Here is a 15,879-nt window from a genome sequence, read left to right on the forward strand (position 1 = left end):
TGACCGATCGAATAAATCTGATCAACACAGGAAGGCAGCGCTTTATAAGGTAAGACATTGGGCAATCTATGGGAAAACCTTGGTGTGAGTATCACATACCTATACAATTTGGTCAAATGGTTCAATACTAGGGTCGTGTCGTGGGATCTGGACTTATTCTCTATGCTAGACAAGTTGAAGTCCAGCCATGAACCGGGAACACTGTGTATGCCAATTTAAAAAAGATGACTCTTCACCATCTCCTCCAGTTCCCTAAACCATACGCTTTTGGAAAATCTACTAGTGTATGGTGGCCCGGCTCAGCTCAATAAAATATCTTCTCCCCAGCAGCCATAGTATATTTATTTTGGCCCAGAACTTGCAGGATGGGATTTTCCAAAGTGATAAAAGAGAGAGCAATGCTAGTTCGAGTCTTATTGCTTCCACAGGAACCCTCCCAGGAAGGCTAAGCAATGATTTGAAGATTTTTGCTTACAGCCTTGGGAGCTAGGCAACCACCTTTTCTAGAAATACTTCCAGGGCATATAATATGGCCAGCAAAATTGACGTCTTATAGGTGATGATTTTTGCCTCGATGGAGCGACCCCCATAGGCGTCAATCTTTTTAATTAACAGCCACACTTGCCAGGCCTTAAGCATTATCCCTTTAGCCATGTATTAAGGCGAAATGGTTGCTCTAATACAAATACTGTAGTATTTGTATTCAGCAATCCGTTCTTCCTTGACGCAAGAAAGTACGCAAAGGGGGAGATCGCGTCTCTATAGGTGCCATCTCTAAGTGGATTGTGAACTGTATCCAGCTGTGTTACTCCCTTTCTGAAAAACTTTGCCCTTCACGCCAAGAGCCCACTCTACAAGAGGCATTGGGGCCACTCTGGCTTTAATTGCAAATGTACCCCTTGACACCATTTGCAAAGCAGCTACTTGGAGCTCTATTCACACTTTTACTCAACACTACTGCATTGACACTCATTCCAAGACAGATACTCAAGTGGGACAAGCGGTTCTAAGACATTTATTTGCACATGACCCTTCTCACATCCCACCTCCTTCTTCTAACACTGCTCGCTAATCTATGCACAGCATGTGATTTAAGCAGATTCCACAAGCCTCAGAAGGGATACATTACTCACCGTAATCGTATTTCTGATGCTTGTATCTGCTTAGATTCACATGCAACCCACCCTTTCACACACCACAACTCACCCGCCAAGACTCCTGCACGCCCATTCATTCCAATGGGCATCTCACCCGCCAAAAACAAAATTGGGTGATTTCACCTGCCTTTGCAACACAAATGGTTGAGAGCTATGCAAAGGGGAAGAGTGGGTGCTGCGGAAGGACAATGCCTGCTTCTCCACTGAACCTCACCAGGGCATACCAGAACAGTTCAACGTTCAGCCAATACACGTCATCAGGAAGGCTGTCTTAACTTGCAGCTCACAGCAAGTGCAGGTGATGATAATCTGCTGCAAGGGCTTCTGGTAGATGTAGTCATCACGTTAGCAAGGAAAAAGCTAACGCCCAATCCCACAATGGAGAAAGGGGGGGGGGGAGTAGCCTACAGTGAGGCGCTCCAAAGCCAAGGCATGCATCAGCTGCAAGTTAAGACAGCCTCCCTGATGACGTGTATTGGCACAGAAACCGGTCGGAGGAGAACACCAGGGGCTTGGAAGGTTGTGCAGGGAACTGGAGTGCGCCGCTTTCCTCGTTTTTGCCATTTTTCCAGGATTTCGAAGGGTGGAATCTTCAAGACCTGACAGGGTGCTGCACCAGGGTGATACATGCCCGGCTTTGGAGTGCCTCACTGTAGGCTACTCCCCTTCCCCCCCTCCCCCTCTTTCTCCATTGTGGGATTGGGCGTGAGCCTTTTCCTTGCTAACCTGATGACTACATCTACCAGAAGCCCTTGCAGCAGATTATCATCACCTGGACTTGCTGTGAGCTGCAAGTTAAGACAGCCTCCCTGATGACGTGTATTGGCACAGAAACCGGTCGGAGGAGAACACCAGTGGCTTGGAGGGAACTGGATGGCGCCCCTTTCCTCCTTTTTGCTATATATATATATATATATATATATATATATATATATATATATATATATATATATATATATTCTCTATTTTTTTGTATTTAAATTAGGTGAAAATGTAATTTGTTAATTTATTGTTGGTAACATCACTGGATACCTATGTTTATTCCTTCAAGTTTTGCATTGGGGCCCCCAAGCGGGCAGGGCTTGATGTTTGTGCTCCTTGGTCTTCGGAGGAGGGCTCAGGGAACTGTTTAGAAGCGAGAGTTAAGGAGGTGGTACTGGTGAGTGGTGAGGTGTGGACTAGAGTGGAAGGAGAGATTGGCCTAGAGAGTAGGAGAGTATGGATCAGAAGGTAGATCCAGGTTTATTGGAGAGGTATTTTTGGGGGTGTGGAGTGAGGGCATACCACCTGGAAAGAGGAGGGGAGGACGATTGGGCACGAAAGAGATTGTAACTGAAAGGATATGATGGAGGATGTTGTGGTGTTGAAGGACAAAGGAGACATAATCTGAGGAAAGGAAGAGGGGAGATATGGTAAGAGAAAGGAAGGAGGGAGATAACATCTGGGAGAAGGATACAAGAGTTGGTGATTGGGAGAAGAAAGGGCAACAGCACCTTAAAGCAGAGAAGGGGACCAGATTGGAGATTTGGCTTGGTGTGAAGGAGGGGGCAGGTGGGCAGGATTTAGGGCAGGAGTCTTGTGTGGTGGAAGAGCGGATGATTTGGAGGTATGAGAAAATCGCATTGAGAAAGAGATACCACCAGACAGTTTCTCTAGAGAAAAGGATAGAGCAAGACCATTGAAGGAAGGAGGATGAAAGATGGTCCATCCCATTGGTCGGCAGGCATAGAGAGGTTCCAGAGGGCAAAGTTGGTCCAATGGAGATTGTAGAAGTGGGAGGAAAAATGAGATGGTATCACTATGCTGAGGGCAGGGAGGGCAGTGTAGGACTAGTTTAGACAGTACAGGCCTACCCAAGAGAACATAAAGGCATAGCTCTCAATTCACACGCTTTTGGCGGGTGTCGCCCGCCTTGTAAAGGGCTGACTCACCCGCCAAGACTCCTGCACGCCCATTCATTCCAATGGGCGTCTCACCCGCCAAAAACAAAATCGGGTGATTTCACCCGCCTTTGCAACACAGATGGTTGATAGCTATGCAAAGGGGAAGAGTGGGTGCTGCGGAAGGACAATGCCTCCTTCTCCACTGAACCTCACCAGGGCATACCAGAACAGTTCAACGTTCATTTATCGGCCAATTTGTTTTTTTTGCAGAGTTTTTGTTGAAACATTTTGGCTGAAAAAACTAATTTAAAAATATGGGGGGTCGGGGGGTAAGGGCATATAAGGGGTAGGGGTGGTGGGATAATAGATGATAAATAAAAGGGAAGGGAATTGGGGGGTGGGTAGGGGGTAACCCACCCAAATAAATAAAAAAAGAAATTCCATAGCTTTTTCGGCGTAAACATTTTGGCTAAAAAGTCTGAGAAAATAAATCCAGGGTTGAATGAACGTAGAACCACCAGAACATTCCATAAGTGCCAAACTTGCATCCAGCCTGTTGGGAGTTCCCTCCGCTCTGCCAGGGGAGAGTCCTGAGGGGAAGATCTAGGCGGCAATGCTCTGGCGGTCCCCCAAAACATGGATCAGCCCGAGAACTGTGGGTTTGGAGGCCAGGGAAGCACAAAGGAGTTTGGAGGACCAAACCCCCCCCTCTCCAATGCACCTTAGAATGTTTTAATCCTTGCTGCAACTGTCCAACTGTGACTGAGATTCACTTTTAGTCAGACTGGGGGTATCAAAAAGTAATGGTAACCAGTTAGTACAATAGTTGCGCTAGGAAAACAAGTCCAACATTTAAGGTATTAATTCAAATTTATTTAGGGTTCTAAATAAGATAATAGGTTAATATGTGATATGTGCCAACATAGACCTGTTGGTGGCTCGTGCTTATGCTTCACCCTTCAAGTTTTTGTCATGAATCATCGGATTCGCCCCTTCTGGCCGGCTGGGTCACTCCGACGTCACCTCGTGGCATCCATCTCTCCTTCCAGTATGTCGGCCGTCTTTGGGAAAATTGAATGGGCAGTCTAGTCTTCCAGGATTGTGTATGCAACATCATTGATATGCGCCGTACTCACACGAGTTGGCGCGTCTCAACGCTCGGTTCTACCGTGCTCAGCACTACTCAGTTTGTTCCTTCTGTTTCACTCCTGGTTGTGCTGTCCTTCGTACAGCCTTCTACCTTCTCATTCCTTGCTTCGCTCCTGCTATTGCATAGCTGCCCTTTTTCCCTGTGCCTTGTTCTGCTGCTCTCTGAGTCTCCTACCGTTGTGCCTTCTTCTTGCCTTGACTGGTTGCCGCTTATCTGCTTCCTTCCACGCCACCCTCCGGCCTCGTCGCTCCAACCTCCTCAGTGGTTTTCCTGGGTCTGCCAAGCGCTACTGCTCCTTCCTGGCTTCCTTCATCCCTGGACTCCTCAGTGGAACTGGGCACTTACCCTGGAAAGAATACATACGGGATATCTTAATTCGGGCAGTGGCCCTGGGTGTTAGCCTGTTTGGTTCTTGGAGCCAGCAGAGAGGCGTCAGGGGAAGCTGGCCCTTTTCTCCATGAGACCCGCACCACCAAGAAAAAGGAGAAACTCACTGCCACAAAGAAGAAAATACCCAAGACCAAACAGGTGAGCCAAGAGTCAGAAACCCTTGATTCTGACCGTTTTTGCGTTCGTTTTGTCCGCGCCACGTTTCTCTGACGCGTACAGTCAGTGACTATATAAGTCCAAAGGTTCTAGTTAGAAAAATTGGGACATGACGGAGAAAACTCATAACACTCCAAATGTTGTGACATGTACTAAACAGACTAACCTGTGAAAAGTACACCTATACTGTATATACTGGATTTGTAGATGTTCTAACTCCTGCACACATGATGTAATGCCTTGACAAAGCCTTATGAAGGGTGAAACATAAGCACGAGCCACCAACCGGTCTATGTTGGTACATACCACCTATTAATCTATTATCATATTTAGTACCCTAAATACATTTGAATTATTAATACCTGAAATGTTGGGCTTGTTTTCCTAGTGCAAGTATTGTACTAACTGGTTACTATTCCTTTTTGGACAATGGAAGTGGCTGTGTTTGGAAGCTGGGGTGTGAAGCCGGTTGCTCAGGTTCCAGGGGTGCAACTCTTGCGGTGGACCGTTGCACAAGGACTTGAGACGCTTTCACTCAGGTAGGAAAACACTCCTTAACGCTTTTATTCGTGGCTGCTGTTAGTTTGCGTGATTGTAATTTGGAGCTGCAGATCAAGGACTATGTTTGCTAACGGCATTTGGGTTCCAGTGATCTCGCCTCTTTGTCGCTGGGCTCCACGCTATGAGTGACAAGTAAAGCTTTCATTAGGGGCAGGAGAATTGGGGGTTGCGACAAGGCTGGTCCAGCTGAATCGGGGAAACAAGGGGTCCAGGCGTGATCGCACTCTGGTAGATGCAAGACTGGTTTTACCCACTTTACCCATTTTAACCCCTTACCCACTACATATATATATATATATATTTATTTATACTTTTCTATATTATTTAGGTATTTTGTACCTCAGTGAAACTTACCACTCTGAATTTTCTTTGGTAAAATGACCGGATACTCGGTTACGGGCGGTAAGTTATTGTATAATAGTTTTATTGATATTTTTAAATCGCACATCTGCCATGGGTAGTGCACACAACACGCAACACTCCCAGTGAGTCAGTGGGAGTTGCAGCTCCAACCCCAAATATTTATTTTATTTATGTATCCAAAGTGCTGGACAACGGCACAGACAGTACAAGTAATGCAAAGATGAGCCAAGAAACCATTATCTCACAACATAAACTAAAGGAACAAAAAAAGTTCTTTATTAAGGAGAGACACAGGCAGTTGTGGGTGGGGTTTCAAGACTTTTTTTGCCAGTAAGATGGCTCAGTGGGTTGAGCGCTTGCTGCTGCCATCTGTGTGTAATCTGCAGGTCACAGGTTCGAATACTAGCAAGGCCAACTTGGCCTTTCATCTTTCCGAGGTTGATATACGAGTACAAACTTCGGTTGGGATGATTAATGCGTGTAAATATGTTTTAGGTACAGCGCTGTATAAAACAACAAATTATTGTCCAATCATTTTTGAACTGGCTAAGAGTAGGACGGGAGCGCGTCTCCAAGGGGAAGGTGTTTCAAAGATCATGGGCAAGAAGTGGAAAGGGACGGAATCAGGAGCACGTGGTGGGCGTAGAAAAGAGGCGTAGACAGGGTAGGGCCTGAGTGGGCCAGGCCCACCCAAAATCTGTAAATGCCCACTCAGCAGTGCTGTGATTGCATTTACAGATGGTAATGTCACTGCGGTGGGTCCAACTACATTGGCTTCAGGCCCCACATGATAGACAATCCTGGCTACGCCCAGAGGAGCACAACGCCATTCTCTAGAGGGATGAAACGATGAGACCAACGATAATAAATCGGGGATGGGGGCAGAGTAGGATTCTCTTTAAAAACGAAAACAAATCTGTTGGGATCCTGGGGAGTAGCAGTGGGTGGGAGCACCCGAAGTGGCTTGCCATGAAATATTTGATCCCTGGCACGTTTTTATTTACGAAACAAATTTAACACTGGGCATTCTGTGTGCCTGCTGGAGGAGGCCAGCCAGCGACACGCCCAGCGAGGAGAAACCTCGGTCCAGTGTGCGTGCAGTTTGGCTTCCAGGAGGCAGCCGGTCTGCTGGCACTTGCTGAGCTGCTCTGAGCTTTGTGCCAGTTGCTCACGTGCGATGCTAGGTGAGCGAGAGCGTTGCACAATTGTATGCACTCGTGTTTGCATTAATATACAGCTGTACAGATGAGGGGTGTATTGGCCACTTTTACTCCCTAAAATTGGCAAATACGCCCAAAAGATTCAAATAGGGAGTACAAATACTCCCAACAAAAATAGGAAAAAGACATGCAGAATCTTGCGCCCCTGCTTTCACCCTCACAGCTCCATGGATAAGTTTGGGCCAGTAGTGCACATAGTGCCACAGGAAGAAACTACTTTTATTACTGCCTGATTGGAAGAAGTAAACAAACATTGTTAATGTGCTCGAATAACTATATGCAAAGAAATAAATATTACAAAAACTTTCCGTTTTTCAGTTAAAACACATTTTTAATCGCTTATTAAATACTCTCTTTGGGAATTGGACTTACATTGTACTCCCAACCTTAAAAAAATATGGATTAAAATACTCCCGCCTCCAGTTATTATCTGGAGCACTAGTAATGTATACAAAGGAAAACTGCACTACTGCGATTGTAGCAATTTCGCTAGCTCCTTGTAGCTCTTTGGCTCAGCGGCGTGTCATGGGAGTGGTCTGGGGTGGCACGTGCTACCCCTCGATTCTGATTGGCCTCCCCAAGTGCCACCGCATTATCCTAAACTATGATCATTATGTCTGTGCGTGCTCGTACCCCTGGATAAGTCATTGTCCCTCTTGGGCCACCCCAGTCAAGAGTCTGGACACGCCACCGCTTGTGCTTGTAAGTATTCTCCATTCAGTTGCTCATTGCGCATGAATATGCGGGGCATTATGGATGTCTTTGTCTTAGGGGAGTTGATACGAGTTCTTTGAGTCTGCCTGGTATATGGCCCCATAGCACATACACAGGGGCAACGCGCTTGTCTTGGAAGCAAGATCAGGCAGAGCAACAGAGGTTTGAATCCTGGATCCCCGCTTAGAAACCGAACTCAGGTATGGTATTAGGCACGCTATAAATAAAATATAAATAAATAAAAACGCTGAGTGAAATGGCCAGTGCCTCTGTCTGCCCTTTCCATGCGCCACACCGTCCTTGTGCAATACCCTCACATTGTTCCTTGCTCAGAAGAGTTACCAAAACACCCCGCACAGCAAGAATAAATGCCTGCTCCCGGTGTGCCATAGTATACCAACGTTTGTATATTTAATCACAACTTCATAGAGACGTTCATAAAACTGTAACCTCAGAAGTTGCTGCGCCCTCGAACTGGACTGACCAGCGTGAAAATTACACCTATGTCAAATTAACATAAGTAAGTAAGCGTTCATCATATCACATCGGTATCATAAGTAAAAGCGTTCCCTTTGCAGCATGGGAACGCTTTTACTTCCCTCAAATAAATATGGCTGGGTTTTAATGTTCGTGGCCTCCTAGCCTAGTACCCTTTCACTAATTCTGGAGTTGGAACAAACAATGGTATCATTTAATTTTAATTTGTTATTTATAACAAGGTTTCTAAGCAAGGACCCGGGGATCGAACCTGTGTTGCTCTGCGTCGTCTTGTTTCCAAGGCGAGCATGTTGCCCCTGAGCTATCCTCGCTTATCTGAGCTTCAGGGCACTTTGATTATTCTGCAGCAAGATGCCTGCCTCCACCAAAACCAGGGCGATCCCCAAAACATGCAAGTCAAGTCTGGGTTGGCTGTAATACATTGAAGGTGCACAGATGTAGAGGCAGTCCAGATCGACTGAAAAGTTTGTGGAAATCTGCAGAAATGTTTTTCCTACTTCGGAGTTAGAAATCCCATAGTTACACAGGGGAAATCTGCGGCAACTGTCCAAACAGTCTTCAGGGACTTTGGAAAGTCTGCGTCCACAAGAAACCTGCATTTGCTGCAGACACATCTGACCCATAGACGTGCACTAAGTGGGCGTGCCCAAAATAAGAGTGTTCAATTTCATTTATTGTTGATTTGTAAAAACTTATTTTGTTGTGCCCTTGGAGGGCGTGGGGGGTGGGAGGGAGTCAACGCACAAAGGTGGAGGACAAGTAAAAGGTCATTCACAGTTCTTTGGGCATTCAGACCAGTTTTAGTACAAGGGAAGGGTAGAGGGAGAAGCACTGGAGTGCTAGGACACTTGGCACAATACAAGAGTGTTCAAGAGCGATAGGCAGTTCCTACAACAGGGTAAGTGCAAAACCAGCTCATAGTGTTCAAAGTCCCCTAGGTTTCTGGAGGAAAGCTGTGGGGAAGATGAACATAAGAACCAAGGGGTTGCGGATGGGGTTGGGGGCCAGTATGGGTGGGGGGGTTGTTGGGGCACGAGTCCCCGTGGTCTCCCAGGCCACACCTGAGGGTACAGACCAGGTTGTATTCCCAACAGGCAGTATACCACAACCCTAGGCACTGATAGGGCGGGGCATTGGGACGGCTAACTTTTCTGAAGAGATCAGTGTTTAACAGCCTACAGCACTTCAGGTGTTTTTCCTCAGTGATGATGTTTGGAGGCAGTTTGCTCCAGAGACTGGTGCCACTTGAACCAGTGGACCACAGGCCTAGTCTCTCTTATCTGAGCTTTGATGGGAATAACCTTCTGGTTATTGTTGATTACAACCCACGAGGGATTGTATTTTTTGTATATTCCTACTTGGTCTGAAAAGCTATCAACAGGCATGTATTGATGCACGTATTTCCTTAGTTGGCATTGACTGCCTATTGCGTGATATTTGATGCCGATCTGCTCCTATTTGGAAGTTTGGCAGAACAATCCCGTTGAAAAATAATAAAGGACAGTTAACGTGTCTATGCTTAGTTGTTTGGGCCTGGTTTGTTTAGCCCCTGGTAAATCACTATGTGGCATTCCAGTGGTTTTGGACTTCGCCTCCCATCATTCCTAGCCAGCATTTTCAGTGGTGATGGCTCATGGGAGTTCTAGTTTAAAACCTCTGGAGGGACACACAATGAGCCACCATGGCAGCTCTCCTCCTGTATGAAAGTCCATTCCCAGGGCAGTCTTTTTTCCTGGAATGCATTCAGAGCATGTAGAGTTTGCATGCTGCCAGTAGGCAATGTTTAATAATATTCACGCATGAGTAAGGGGGCAAACACCTATAATATGACAACACGGAGGAAAGACCTAGCGAAGAGGAGGCATTGTTGTGAGTGGGAATGGGCCAACAGTTATGAATTGGGAGACTGTATTTTTTTTTTTTTAAAGCAACGGATATGCTGTTTTAGAAAGACAACCAGAGATTTGTTGGTCAGAATGTTGGTTTAATTGAAAGCAATAAGCAAGCTGAGATTTGGAGAGAGAAAACAAACGGCACAGGTAAAATTGCACATTTTGACATTCTGGGCTGCGTCGAGCAGACAGAAAAATAATTTGACCTTTTCAGCGTGGACTGTCCCAATCTTTCATAAGTAAGTGTTCTAAAGGTCAGATTCGATTGTGTGTCACCAAGATTAGCTGCCGTACTTCCTTTTGTAAAGAGAAAGGATAGGTCTACATGAGATGACCTAAGACATGGTGCAGTCCGTGACATTGGGCAGCTGGACGGACGGGGAGCTGATATTATGTGAGAAAATGGAAAGGGAAGAGAGGAGGCAGGAGAAATGCATTTCTGTGCATTCCAATATGGGGCTGCACGCTAGCCTAAGAAATTGTGCAGGTCCATTGAATGATGCAGTTCCCTTCTATCTCTGGTAAGGACGCGGTAGCAGAAGCCACTCTCCCAGTTGCAGACATCAAGTGGTTTTTGTTAACCAAATCAATTTTTAGATTATTTTAACATGATCGTTTCTGTCACATGGTTAACTTTGATCAATGCGTAAATGTCAGACAAAAGGGTGTGCGGGTTGTGTACACATTGGCTAAAAATAACAAAGTAATGTCTGAATCATTGAACTAAATGGTTATTCTCCATGAGGTGGGCAACGCTTCAGGACAGCTTATCAAAAGCAAGTGTATCTGGGGTAGAGGACTTTAAGTCTGAAGCCAGTTCTTTCCCACTCGATTAACTCACTAACCAGTAAATTTATAGTCCTACGTATAAATGGGTTCCCATTCCCTTCTATGGTCTTTCCTTGATTTTACATCTTGGGTTCAAGATGTTCCTGAATCATTTTCTTTTGGTCTTCTTAATGTCTCTTCTCCTTGATTCTCAGTCCCAGGTTTAAAGGGATTGTGCATTCTTTTTCTAGCTTTGAGGGGGGATTATCCTCGCAAGTCTCTTCTCCAAACGAGAGTCTGGTGGATTCAGAAGGTGTAGTCTTGCGTCCTTCCAGCATAGATTCAAGCCACGGGATGACAGGAGACTGCCGTAAAGACTTGACAGGCTCTCACTACCCCCCTCTCTCCAAGGGTCCCGGTACTCAAACCACCTTTTCCAGTCTTTCTCGTCCCCTCAGTGCCTTCCCTCAAATCTTGTTCCTACGAGATCCTTCCCTGGACCATTCTTTCTGTTGATCTCGCACTTCGTTTGGAGCGTCCCCTACCTCCTGTTGTAACATCTCCGTCCTCCACCTTTTTGCACTCCTACTCCACACTTCTTTCTATCCCTTCCTTCTCCACCTCCTTGATGTTCCTCCATCTCTCCACTTCCTTCTAACACCTCCATGTTGTTCGACCACTCCTCTCTTTACTTTCCTATACTAATGCCTCCTTCTTCGAGTTGGTGGAAGTATTGAGAACCAACTCCTCATCTCTTTCCTTGATCGTCAGCTTTTCTTGTTACCACCTTTCATCGGTTTTCTGTCGCTCCAACCATCTACTTTTCTTCCCACCTCCATCACCCCACTGGGCACTTCTCATATAACAGTTTGGGTTCTCTAATTCTCTAGAATCGGTCTCAACCCTCTTTTGCGTAACTTTGAGGGTTTCCAACTCTCTACTATCCCCCCCTCTGGACACAGACGTCCTTCCAATCTCTGGTCCCTGAATCTCTACTTTCTCGCTCATCTTCTGTGAATCATCCCCCTCTTAGCCCTCTGGACCTTTCTTCCCCCAACTTCCCCCAACTTTCTGGGCCTTTCTCTCCCCAGCCCACAACGGCTATTAAATCCTCACCTCCAGGGTCTCCCTTTCCTCCCCCTGCAGCATCCCTTTTGCTTTCTCTGCCAAGGCTCCAAAGGCTCTCCTTCAATCTCCTGCCTTCAGCTCTTGCTCCTGCTCATACTGTTCACCTCTCCAGCCAGCTCAGAATAAGATGCAATTCCCTCCGCCTTCTGGCACAGACACTGCCTTTTTATAGGGCTTTGACTTGCCTTCTAGACGCTCCCTAGAGTAAGGGTACACTGTGATGGTAGCTGGGAAGGGGTTTGGTTGTTGGGCTCTGCCATAGGGATGATTTACAGTTCTTATGTGGGACTTGGGAGTGGCTCATCCCTGCCTGGGGCCATCCCCTCTCTGCCTACCACACCCGATCCCTGCTATTCAGGTTCTCTCTGGGATAAGGGAATTCTGGTGTATATCTTCAGGCAGCTGGTCAAGGGTTTGACAGGTGGGCTCCACCCTTGTGGATTGCTTCCAGTTCTGATGAGGGACTACTCCCCCCCCCCCCACTCTTGGGCAGTCCTCTCTCTGGTGGTCACACTCAGGCCCCCTGGCTTTGTGGTGGACTCCTTTTAGATGATCTGTTTTTAACTGTTTGAGAGTGGAGGTCTTGTGGTAGGACTGCCTCTCGAGGTTCAGGTCCTTCTCTTTTCCTTTTGTAGGTTTATAATGAGAATCGCACATAATTGTGGGGTAAAGCAGGGGTGCTTGACAGTGCCCCTGTTATATAATCTGTGTCTGATCTCCCAGTGTCCTTTGCAACAGTTCAGCATTGTCATCCTAAAGTCGGCAAACCCATTGCACAGTGCTGGCTTATGCTGACGATATAGTTGTTTTAGATAACACCTTTGGTGGTATTCAGCGTTCGGCAGCAGCATTGTGGGCATATGCTGATGGCCTGATTATTAATTGGGACAAAACTCTCTTGATGTTATTTGCAGGGAAAAGATTGCAAGATTGCGTTTGCATGTTCAGGCCATTGAAGTTGTACATACTCCTTCGTATATAACTATATTGGCGTTGAATTTGATGCGTGTGGAGGATATAGTTCCTGCATTCAGATGCGTAAGAGGAAGGCGATGCAGCTGACGGCTTTAATATGCCAATTTACAAAAAAAGGTTCTGGGCACTCTGTGGGGTGCTCGTCAACTCTACATATAATGTCTGGTTCCAACTGTGATATTTGGCCTGGAATCTCTGATAATGATTGATATGAAATGGTTGCAATTAATTGAGGGTAGGTTTTGGCGAAAGATACTTGGGCTTCCCCCCTGCGTGCCAATGGCTATAATTAGAACGGAAATGGGTGTCCTCTCATTAAGATCGTTGGTGCTAAAAAGAGGAGCACATTTATATGTGAAGATGCTCAATGTTCCAACAAATCCTCTTCTGATCAGTATGGCTGATGGGGAATGCAGAAAGCAAAAGAAATCCTGTCTTGGGAAGAGTATAGAAGGCCTCTTCCATGATAAAGGGTGGGCTCACATGTGGGTGGGGGGTTGACTATCCAGGCATAACGTTCTCTTTGGCAAATGTGTGGATCTTTGGGATTGGCATGAGAACTTTGTACATCTGGGTACATTCAAAAGTTATGTATTCATTTCCAGTGTGTTATATATGTTCAAGAGCCCCCAAAGCTATTTGAATCAATGCCCTTCCCCATGTCTGAGAAGATTCATCCTCTTATCGAGAATTAACCACTTACCATTATTGTCTGTTGTTTGTGGAGAGCGTGGGATTCCGGAAAACTAACGTTTCTGCCGGATATGCATCGATGGAGTACAGAACGAAACAGCAAAACACGTTCTGACAGAATGCCCCAGTATGGGAAGAACCTCTGTAAACCATCTAGGTAGATTTGTTCACCAGCTGGAGACAATTAAAGAGCTTTCATTCTGGAGGCAATGTCTCAACACTCGTAACCAAAGTCTTCATATGTCCCTGTTTAGGATCTGGAATATAGTGGAAAAGCTCTGGAATGTTACTTCGTAACTGTTGAAATGAACTGATGAGTGCTATATAGTGAACTGTACTAATTTATGTCTGAGGTTAGGATTTACTGAGGCCTTATGGTCCTCTTATTATGGGACCCTACATTTATTTATTCTTTACATAAATACTTATGCTTGCGTCATTGTTAAGCCGTCCATGTGAGGGACCATGGCTGAGTACTTGTAAAGCATATATTGTCCTTCATTGCTGTGTGATTGATCTATATCTATACTCTAGTGTTTTATATTCTGAGTCAATGTGAATTTGAATTGAATTGTACTCAATGGAATCTTATAGCCCTTATGGGCATTTATTACTGTGTTTTAATATATACTATATGTATTTTTCTGCTGTAATATCTGTTATTCTATCATGTGTAAAGTTTTTTTCAAAACGATATCACATTAAATAAAAAATAAATAATGAGAATTCTGCACCCGCGCAAGCTCTGCCGCACCTCTATTTCCGTGGAAGTCTTTATGGCACTTCTTTTGTTACTCCTTTGTACTTAAGATCACTTCTTCTTTATTTCCTTATTTTAAATCTTTATGACAAAGACTTCTAATAAGGAAACAAAAAAGGAGTGATAGTAAGAACATACAAGTGACAACCTTATTTGAATCGGGCAACAAATAATGATTCTAAGACAAATGTGATCAATCTGAGATAAAGAAATGGAACAATAAAAGGTTTTTTTTTTTTAAATATATTTTTATTTTATCTCAACCAAACAACATTACAACGAAACATAAATAAAACACCTCAAACAAATAAAACCAAACAAACAAAAAATAAGGCACTGCAATCCCCATCCCTCCCCCCTATGAGCCTGTAGAGTGTCCGCCATCAGTGTCCGTTCCATGCGGTGGGGCCTCATCGCTCTCAAGTCCAGCCGAGGCCGACCCCATACCAAACAGCTCAGCTAACAATAACTTCCATGCCATGAGAGAGCCTGTTTCTTCCTCCTCCCCTGTCATACTGCCATCCTGCCACGCTGCCGTTTCGGCATCAGCCCATTTCTGGAGATCTCGCCACCAGACCTCCACTCGCGGCTTATGACATTTTTTCCACCCCATGGCTATCCTACGTTTGGCAAGCACATAGGCCAGATCTTTAAGTTTCTCAACATGTCGAAGCTTACGCGCCCTGGGATACCCTCCCAGCAGACAGGCCCAAGCCGAATCCACCTCAAGTGTGACACCCCTCCCTGCCAGCCTCCGCGCCACTTCACCCCAGTAGGTTGCAATCACTGGGCACGCCCAGAACATGTGTATCATGTCCGCATTCTCTTCGTTACACTTGGGGCACGCCTGGCGCCCATTATCCAGAAATTTGGAAATTCTGAGGGGGGTCATATATGCCCTGTGCGTAATATAGAGCTCTATCTGCTTAAACCTGGCGTTCCTCGATACCTTTTTGTGGTACCCCAGGGCGCGCTCCCACATCCCATCCGCCATCGGGGCCCCCATCTCCGCTTCCCATTCCAGTCTCAGGTGCCCCAAATCCTTCCCAACCTTTGTCATCAACATCTCGTACAACCTAGAGACCTCGTGCCCACCCTCTGATGCGTCATACATTATTTCCAGCGTGGCATCCGGTTCACCGGCCAAGGTAGTTTCGGGCCACGTGCTCCGGACCTCCCGGACCACCCTATGATATGTCACATATTGACCCCTGTGTAGCCCCGACCCTGCCTCCAGTTCATCGAACTCCATCAGGGTCCCATCCTGCCAGATGTCGCCCATAGTGATCAACCCCACTGACTCCCAGTATGTCCGGAGAATAGCTCTCAGCTGCCCGTCTTCTTTCGCTAGGGCAACCAGAGGTAACTGCGGCATACACGGCAAGGGGTCACCCATCATCCGACAGGCACGCCGCCATATGTTCCTGCCAAAGGCTAGCATCTCAGGACGCTCCCTCATCCATGAACCGGTCACCCAGATCACCTCCCGCAGATAGAAGGGGGAACAGTCTTTCCCTAGCAGCCTGTGTTCGGAGGTCTCTTCATCCGAGAGCCACCTGGCCACATATTGC

The 15,879-nt window shown here is 46.1% G+C and overlaps 1 protein-coding gene across 3 annotated transcripts in view; it reads left to right on the top strand.

The window, feature by feature from the left end:
* SMYD4 (SET and MYND domain containing 4) overlaps positions 1-15,879 on the top strand; it is a 262,456-nt gene that overhangs the window by 70,267 nt on the left and 176,310 nt on the right. The window contains exon 1 of one of the 3 annotated variants that reach the window (XM_069615365.1): positions 5,171-5,275. The exons of the other annotated variants lie outside the window; for them this stretch is intronic. The gene's annotated coding sequence lies outside the window, so the exon portion shown is untranslated. Of the gene's footprint in view, positions 1-5,170; positions 5,276-15,879 lie in introns of those variants that run through there. 3 annotated transcript variants of the gene reach the window in all.

This window comes from Ambystoma mexicanum, chromosome 9 (genome assembly GCF_040938575.1).
Source record: "Ambystoma mexicanum isolate Mex_15411 chromosome 9, UKY_AmexF1_1, whole genome shotgun sequence".
NCBI lineage: Eukaryota > Metazoa > Chordata > Amphibia > Caudata > Ambystomatidae > Ambystoma > Ambystoma mexicanum.